The sequence below is a fragment of the Colletes gigas genome, unplaced genomic scaffold (genome assembly GCF_013123115.1).
Source record: "Colletes gigas isolate AHSC1104 unplaced genomic scaffold, ASM1312311v1 Colletes_gigas_Sc00005, whole genome shotgun sequence".
NCBI lineage: Eukaryota > Metazoa > Arthropoda > Insecta > Hymenoptera > Colletidae > Colletes > Colletes gigas.
In genome coordinates this window covers 7,729,914-7,739,023 of record NW_025106634.1, presented here as the reverse complement: position 1 = coordinate 7,739,023, position 9,110 = coordinate 7,729,914, and positions in this window count along the sequence as shown.

Below are 9,110 nucleotides of genomic sequence, written 5' to 3'. Positions count from 1 at the left end.
TGCTCACGAGTGCATTTACTTCTTTATAATCACCATTAGAACGACTCGCAGTTCCGATAATTATTAACCACGGAACGGATCTCCATTCTATACTCAAGCTTCGAAAAATAATCCAGCATCAAAGTCGATTTTCTGCTGTATAAATCGTAAAAATTCTTGCCATCTCTATCGTAATAGCAAATTTCTAGATCGAGTGGATAATAAAATTATCTATAAGCGGAAACTTTTATCGCGGAATTATTGGAGCAGTTTGTTGAAACGATTAAAAACGATTAAAAACGATTGAAAACGCGACAAACGGCAACAGTGATCGCTGGCAATCGTCATGGAAATATCGAAAATCTCCGGTCCCACTCGAATGACACCGACTGTTCGCGTGACGTGTTTTATTGCGGCAATAAAACGTCATTTTTCGCGGGTTTCGAAAAAGAATCGCCACCGGCGCGGCCGTCGAAAGTGGGAAACTTTCAGCGGCCGTTTCCGAAATGAACGGTGTATAAAATAAATTCTCCACCGGCGTTCGGTCCACGAGTGGACGCGGATCGCGCTAGCCCGTTGTAATGGATGATTCCCGCCGGCGAGATGTATGCGTGTACGTTGCCAAAGTACTTATGGCAGCACGTTTATGGCGTACAGCTGTACAGAGCCTGGCAGCGGCCGACGTGAAATCCGAGTCGAGCACCCTTCATCCACGTCACGTCCGCCACACTGATTAACATTAACTTCGTGGAGAAAAATTGTACCAAATGGCAGCCAGCCGGCGGCAGCCACAGTTTTCATACGCGATCCCGGAAACCATCGCGACTCCGCACCCACCACGTCCTCCATTCGTCTCTAAACTTCTTCTAAACGAAGGTTGCACGCCTGCAAACTGCGGATTAGTCTCCAACGTATCGTGTTTTTTAATTGCAATAGCATATATTGTTTTCATCGAGGCTTCAGACGTGGCTGGGTAGGAATAGTTCTGGTATTCACACTTGTAACTAACTATATTTACAAGAAGTCTAGTCTAGTTTCGTTCTAAAGGTAACGAGCAATACTGACCATCAGGTTTATTTTCCCTGGCCAAGATGCAAGAGAAACGACCACGGGCGTTTAAGGGGGCAGTGTAACTCCGTTCTAATATCAGGAGGATCTCTAAGTTGGGATTCCCAAGACACGTAGCCGGCCGCCATTGTCCTTTTTACGGGCCACGTGATCTCGAATTCGCTCGGAATAGTTTCGCGGCGACAATGAGCATACCTACCTACACTCCTTCCTACCCGGCCAGCTTTCTTCCCAGGGGCAAAGATATTGAATACCGTTTCACATGCCCACCACGTAGCCAGATCGCGTGGATCACGAATCGTGAGAGAGAGACAGAGCCCTCCATCTTTATCTCGGGGTTAAGAGGGGAAGAGGATCACGGTGACCTTAACGCTCGTGTTTTCAGGGCACCGTTACCCGTCCCTTCGTTCGTTTCTCGGATCCTCTCATCGACGACCCTCTATTATTCGACGATATTAAAATTGTCTTCTGTAATGGAGCCACGGCTTGAATAATTTCCGGGACAGCCTGTTCGGAAGTGGAGTACAAGCTGGTGGAAAATCTGCCGATATATCGGAACTCTACGATCGGGAATAATACTGTAACTGCTGTCGAATAGATTCCCCGCGGTCTCGTAATAAAGTTGCAAGAATGGACTTTTTTACAAGTTCGACGAGTTCGATAAAATGTTGGTTGGTTCAAGGTTACTTAATTTCGAACAATATTCCAAGCTAATTGGGAACCATTCTTGTATCGCGCGCTGTTCGAGGTGTTGTCTGGGCTGTCGCGTGGTAACCGGGATATTAATCCCGGATTACTTTCGAACGTGCGACTAATTTAATTTTTCGACTCCCCTTCTCGCGATCTACTCCGTGACCCTCGACCCGTTGTCAATTGCAGGTCGACACCTTTGCCCCGTCGCGTGCGCCTAATCGCTTTAGAATTAACTGCACCCCTGCGAGCTTTTGTGGGGACGCTCGATATCGGGGATCGTCGAAGCTCGCCGGGCCTACCAACGGGACTCGCTCGAAACTTCTTTTTTAATTCGACACGCAACAGTTCCTACAGCGAATCAATCCGCGATTTAAATCCCTCGTGTCCTGATTCGATCGCGATTTCACGATCGGTTGATCAACGGAGGCTGGGTCGCTTCTGACCCGGAAATTGAAAAGGTTTAGAAACTGTTATGAATCAAACTCTTCCAAAGTAAAAAGATCAATTACCCAAGATAATTAAATTACCGAAAATACAGAAGAATTTTTTTTTTCGAAAATGCGTAGGATTTCGGGGGTATATGTATTCACTAAAAATGTTTGTAATTGACCCTCGTGACTAAAAATAATTTTTCCAGAATGATTTGAAACTTTTTTTTTACCGAAAAATTTCAACCCCCTTCCTCCGTGGTGAGACCTGGTAATTTGCGAATTTTGAACAGTTTCTTTAAATATCGTATAATGTTGTTAATAAATAGCAACCCATAAGGTGCAAGGTCTGCTCGTATACCTCGTCTGCGTTACCGTGTGGTCGTCCTCGAGATTCTCGAGCGAACGAGGACGAGGAGGTTCGACGAACGTTGTTTAACGGAGAATAGGGTCAACACGGTGTATACCGATCGCCGTGGACTGTTACGAGCACCGAGAGATGAAAGAGACGTGGGAGGCCGGTAAAAGGAGCTGATGGAGCGGACGCTCCTTGTTATTGTAGCCATAATGGATGGGCAAACAAGGACGACACGATTGAAACCGTGGCAGGTAAAACGTGCCCCACGAAGAAACCAAACGACCCCGGAGAGCCGTACCTGCGTAAAAGCCGTGTCACGAGTCAAACATTACATAAGAAATCTGATCCGACGCGTTATGCGACTCGAGGTGACCGACCATTCGAATGAGATTTTTAAACGGTTCGGGGAACCATCGGGAATTTACGGTCCAAAATTCCGATTAGTAGACTTTTAACTATGTTTCCTGTTCCCTACAGCTTCAGTCTCAGTGGTTGCCAAGTGACCATCGCTTCCACACGTTAACACAATGCAACAAACAATAAGGTTTTCATGCAATCATCGAGGCTCTATTGTACTGGGTAATTACACAGAGTGCGAACAAACTATAGCTACTTAGGAACTTTGGGGGATCATAAAAGTACACAATAGTCCTTTGTAACGAGATCTGTACGTTGACCTTTGAACTGTTATTTCGACTCTCAGAAAACAATTTGTACTTGCTAACTGTGACTAATTTAATTTTGCTCTATTCATACGAACCCCCTTTTTATTATTTTTCTCTGTCTCCACAGAAACAAATACTATGTGGAGTCTCTTGTAAAACTAGTATTAAAGATTTGCAATTGTCAAAGAATAGTTCTCTTTTCGCGTGATCGACCAACAACAAGAATTTTAAGCAATTCGACGGTTGGTATATTATATAATATGTGGACAGGTTACGTATAACGCGAAAAATTTTTAATATTAAAGATATCGTACAATAGTTATTATCGAGCAGAAGTTCGACGAGGAGCGCGGGTTAGACCGTTGTATTTCACTTACAATACGAAACGTATTTGAATGGGAACAGCGGATTCCATCGGAAGGGGGATGCTCGCGGGGGTGGCGCGCCCGACGATGCTCGCGGTGAAAACGGCGCCTGCGCTAGGGGCGCGGACGATCATTGAAATGGAAATGCCATTGACGCAAAGTGAAAGTAATTAATGGAATATGCCCCGGGGGCGATAGAATGAATTCGTCGGTGGCTCGGCCTTGTCGCGCGAACCACCGTTGGAACAGTGAATTAAAGTCCGTTTTCACGTGACACGAAATTACGATTCTTAACCCTTCGCACGATTTAATTAAAAGTATTGTTCGACCGCATACTACTTCGTTTCGTTCCTGTAGGCTACTTTTGAAAATATAAACGCGATTAGATGATACATTAACACTATTCTATTTAATTAGAATTTTTATAAGAAATTTTAATAACTATATTATAATTATATATAATAGTATTTCTCCACGATGACTTCTAAAGCTGAATACAAATGTCGCGTGAGTAAGCGAAATAACAAATATGGCGGCCCTCGTTGGAGAACTCTATACTTTAGTCGCTGCGAGTTAGGGGTGTTCGAAAGCAGAGAAACCTGAACGAACGTTCTTGTACCCCTAGACACGACCGGGAGTACGAGTGGGAACGAATCCCGTCGAGGAGGAAGAAGACAACGGGGGAACGGAGAACGGTAACAGCCCAAGAGAGAAGAGGTAGCAGAGAGACGGGGAATTTTAATAGATTTAATTAATATTTCATTTGCATGCTATTTCTCACCCTCCTCCGGTCGTCCTGTTCTCTGCAACTGTGTGATCGCGGGAAGGTGGTGCGCGTGCACACGGAGTCAGACGCAGTTTGCACCAACACGTGGGCGAAAAAGGTGCAATGCAAACCCCGGTGGCGTAGAAACCGGCAAGGTAATCTCGTGTACGTGTACAGAAATTCACGCGCTCGCTCATCCGTACAGAGAGAGAGAGAGACAGAGACGCAGGCGAGAATGCGAGATGACACGGTCCTCTCAGTATTTCAATTTAGCGCGTCCATTGTTAGATACTAATATTATTCAGTTGGGAATTGTTTCGTGACGCCCCCTCGCGATCTGCACGAACGCTGTGTCCGTGGTCTCCGTCATCGCGCCTGGTCTATTACTCTGTTTCTCTCACCCTCTTCCGTCCACGATGCTCTCGACAACCCCCGCGGTTCGACCCGAGCTCTACTCCGCCAACCCCCCTCTCCTCGTGCCCTTTGTAACCCCGAGGAAGATAATAAAGTGTTGCTCGATGAAATACCTTGATACACCGACACCTACGCTCGTGGAGAACTAATTACATACGATCAATTTTAGGGCTTCGCGAGACGTTACGAGTGGCCATGTTGGGTACTATATTTCGATAAACGATAGGAAATTTTAATTTAAACTTATCGAGTATTCAAATCGTATCTGAAAATTAGTCTTTTAACCCTTAAAAAAAGACTCCCCTGAAAGTGTTTTATTCGTTAAATTGTCGAAGATGCGTCGTTTAACCTGGCGGTGCCACCTTTTCGGCGCGCGCACACGCGTCCTCCGATCTCGTATCTTAGACGAGGGGCGATGAGGGGTGGCGGTGGATGGGAGAACAAACTCGGAGAGCAGGCTTGTTTGCCGATGTTCGGCAACACTATATATACATACTCTTCACTGATCCGGACGGACAGGGCACGAAGTACCTATCCTCTCTTCCCTCGATCGTGGCTTCCATGTGCACTTGTGCGCGCCGCGAGCAAATACGTGGGTGCACACGTGCACACGGTCGATACAGGTAGAGGGTGAAGCTCGGCGATCCCCGGACCCCGGAGAAGGAGACGACCAGAGCAAATATTGATGGAAGTCGAAAAAATTTTAAAAGCCGTACCCCGCCGGTGCGCGTCGCGCCGTTTCGGGTAGCCGTGCTTTCTCGCGGATCGAGATTTTAAGTATTCGACAAATATCGATGTTTCCGTTGATTCTCGATTCGTCCCGCTCTCCCTTCGCCCTTGGTTCCCACCCTCTCGCATGCATTCCGTGGAAATTTTATCGGGACGCCTCGAATTTCACATTTTCGTCGATTTGTACTCGGTGGAAGTCGATATACGGACGTCAAAATAAATTTTAACGCGTTCACTGTCCGATCTCTTAGCGGCGCATCCAAAAGCGTGGCGCTATGACCCGTATACGGACCACGGACAGTGAACGCGTTAACGCGAGCGACCCGTTTCGAGCCTGACGCGGTTCCTGTACGAAAAGCACGGGGTTCCCCTCTGGGTTCCGAACTGGATCGGTTTCCAAGTCTCCGTCAGAGGCTGTAGCCCTCTTTCGCGAGACCCTGGCGGCTTAAAATTCCATTTCGTGAAGGAGAGATCGAAAGAGCACGTTGCCTGGTGTATACGCGTACCGATGGGGGGTTGTTGCACCCTGACTGCGGATTAAACCCCCGGTCGGCTAGAGGGTGATGTGGAAAAGGGGTGGTAGGAGGGTGGGGAGGGCCCATTATGCTCCATTATGAATGGTAACCAGTAGCCAAAGGAGGAAACTCCGCGGGGTGTCGATATATTGCCACCCCTGGAGCCAGCCACGGCTCGTAAATAATAAGCGGGGCCGCGCGCGGCGGCATTATAATGCACCGGCGTGCACCACCACCGTCGGGTACAAATTGCCGGGTATATAACGTTGGGCGCGTGTTCAGGCATCGACCTATCGGATATGCGCCTTGTAGAGGCCAATCGATTATCGGTATTTCATCGATACGTGTACCACTGGCAGCCCTCCCACCTCCCTCCCCGACCATCGGAGCACGCGTATCGCCGCCTCGTAATTATTCGAGTATCGGTATGCCGGGAAAAGTGATTTCGTTTGGCGGGGTCTACCCACCAGCAGCCTAACGCGACGCTTGGAAAATGATTTCTGTACTTTTCTACCACTTTTTTTCTTTCCCACCACTTTTTCTAAACGATGCTCGAGCACCAGCCGCGACGACGATGTGCAATTTTTAATCGCGCGAACGCCGAGGAACGATTTTTGGCGCGCTTTCCCAACGACGAAAAAATTCCCGCGGCACTGTTCGCGCCTCCGAGTGGAAATTTACACGCGGGCGAGATATCCGAAATATTTCGGAAATTTGATAAAAATTCAGCTGCAAATCAGTCCGTAAAAAGAACTTTGTTTTCGGGTAAGCTGTGCGTTTTAATTTTTCGTTTACCGTGCGTCTGGCTGGTCGTTCCTTTCAACGTTTTATATGTTATAGGGAAACTCGCGGCGCACGAAACCGTACCCGTGCAAGGTGTATTACTGTACAATCGAATACAGGGCGGATTCGCGATAAAAGGAAAAATTCGAGAACAAAAATTGCTGGGGAATATCCCGAACGAGGGAAAGCGAATTCCAGACGTTCCTCGAGTTCCACTTTCCATTTTATTCCGGGTCTTCGGCGATCGCGAAACTTGGCGTTTGTAATTTTTCTAAATTACGGGGACAGCAATGATTCGGGAATAATTACGTTGGGTAGTGGTCGTGCCCGTCGATGGATTTCACCGCCACGACTTTCACGTCACTTGTCGATGACACGGTTTTACTGTAATTCCCGTCAGTTTCCTGGGGAGGCTTTGCTTTCGAGAAAATTTAAATATCGATCGAGTACTTGATCAATACTGATAAAATATTACTAAATTATTGTTATAACTAGACTGCAGATGTTTATGGATGTATGGGAAATTTTAATATGCAAAGATATAAGAAATAATTAAAGTAAGATACGAATTATTATATTTAGGGGTTGAGACAGCCCTCTGAGAAGCTTCCGTTTCATTAATTCTATTAATAAAAATGTGAATTTGCATGAAGATCCGCAGTCTAGTTATAACTTAATTAAATTGGATTCTCAGCGCGATATTTCTATAATTTTTGTTATTTTATAGTTACGAAGTAAGAATAAATCTGTAGTTCTTCCTTTTTTTAGTGGATACAATTTACCCTTCTTTGGCAGAATATCAAACACGGTACTCTTTGCTTTTCACTATTTTAACCTCAATATATAATAATAGAAAATGTTTTTAGTGGTTTTATAGTTACGACACGCAGTGTAAAAGAACGAGAGTCGATTCCGAACGCAAACGCGGGCCCGACCGGGGGTCGATAATTTCAGCGGGTCGAGATCGCAAATCGACTGGTAAAATCGATTAGCCGCGTCGTCGGGAATCCATTGGCAGGAAATCGACTGCTCGAGGATCCCGGGGGCTAGCTGATCGAGCATGAAACCGATCCGATTTCAAAGATTCTCGTTCGCCCCCTGGCGCCGTAGAACCTTACGCGACCGCGAACTGTATCCGACATCCGATACCTTTTTACCCTCCCTCCAGAAATTTTTCAACCACCTGGGCAACTTGTCCGCGTCCATTCGGCGAAACGATCTTAACGTTTCTTTGCCCTCGTTTCGCCTGCCATCGCGCATTATCCACGATCTGGCGACGATACATTGTGTAGGCGGCTGGAAAATCCTGCATGACGATTTCGTGCATCGACAAATTAACTATCCCCATCGACGACCCCGCTATTGTCCGAGGCATCTGTTTGGGAACGACTGCGACGAACCAAAGGGGTCCCCCGGGGACAAGTGTCTCCTTTCGATGCACATCGAAAACAGCCTTGGGAACGTTTCGAACAGAATTCGTTGGAAAACGAACGAGTGTTTTCGAGGAGGCTACACAACTTTGCACAACTTTCTCGATGAAACTGTCTCTCGAGTAATTTAGGTTTAACTTGGGGATGATATTTACTTACCGGTTAGACTCGCGTTCCTCGAGAACTGAAAGGCCACTGAAAGATCACTGAATCAACAAAAAAGATTCATGTAAGTCATGCAAAGGTGTATTTTCCAGACCAGAAATTTCAGATTTGTTCAACTTACTGCACTCGTTGGACAGAGAGTTCACAGACGGATCTGTCGGTGGTCGTTGGCTGCGACATGTTCCGTTCCTCTTAAGAATAAAAATAAAAATTATTATATAGTTTATAGTTTCTTTTTTTTTTCGACGAAGCGACGATGAACACCGGGATCAACCGAGGCAACGAATGGAGTATCAATATCTTATTTATTGTTCTTATATTCCGTCTATACATTTCTTCGGATAACATATGGTAACTACAAAGAACGACGCGTCCGGTCGCCGGCAAATCTAAACATCTTAGAGCCGTTATACTTACAGGCAAACACTTATGTATAATTCGTCGTTATATGCACACGCTCCTGGAACGAAACGCGTTAAAACGCATTTTCTTTAATTTTCTCTTTCTCTCATTCTCTCTCATTCTTTTACTTTGTATACGACGTTAACGATCTAACATACTCCGTGTCGACAGCTGCTTCGATTAATACAATGGCGGATTAGCTAAAGCGGTTCACGCGTATTTACAGTATCCGTTTTCACCTTTATTCTGACGATACATTTTTTCTTTTAATTATTTATTTATTTATTTATTTTTTTTTTTTTGTTGCCTACACACATACTTCTTAATTACCGTTCGATTTTTATCTACAC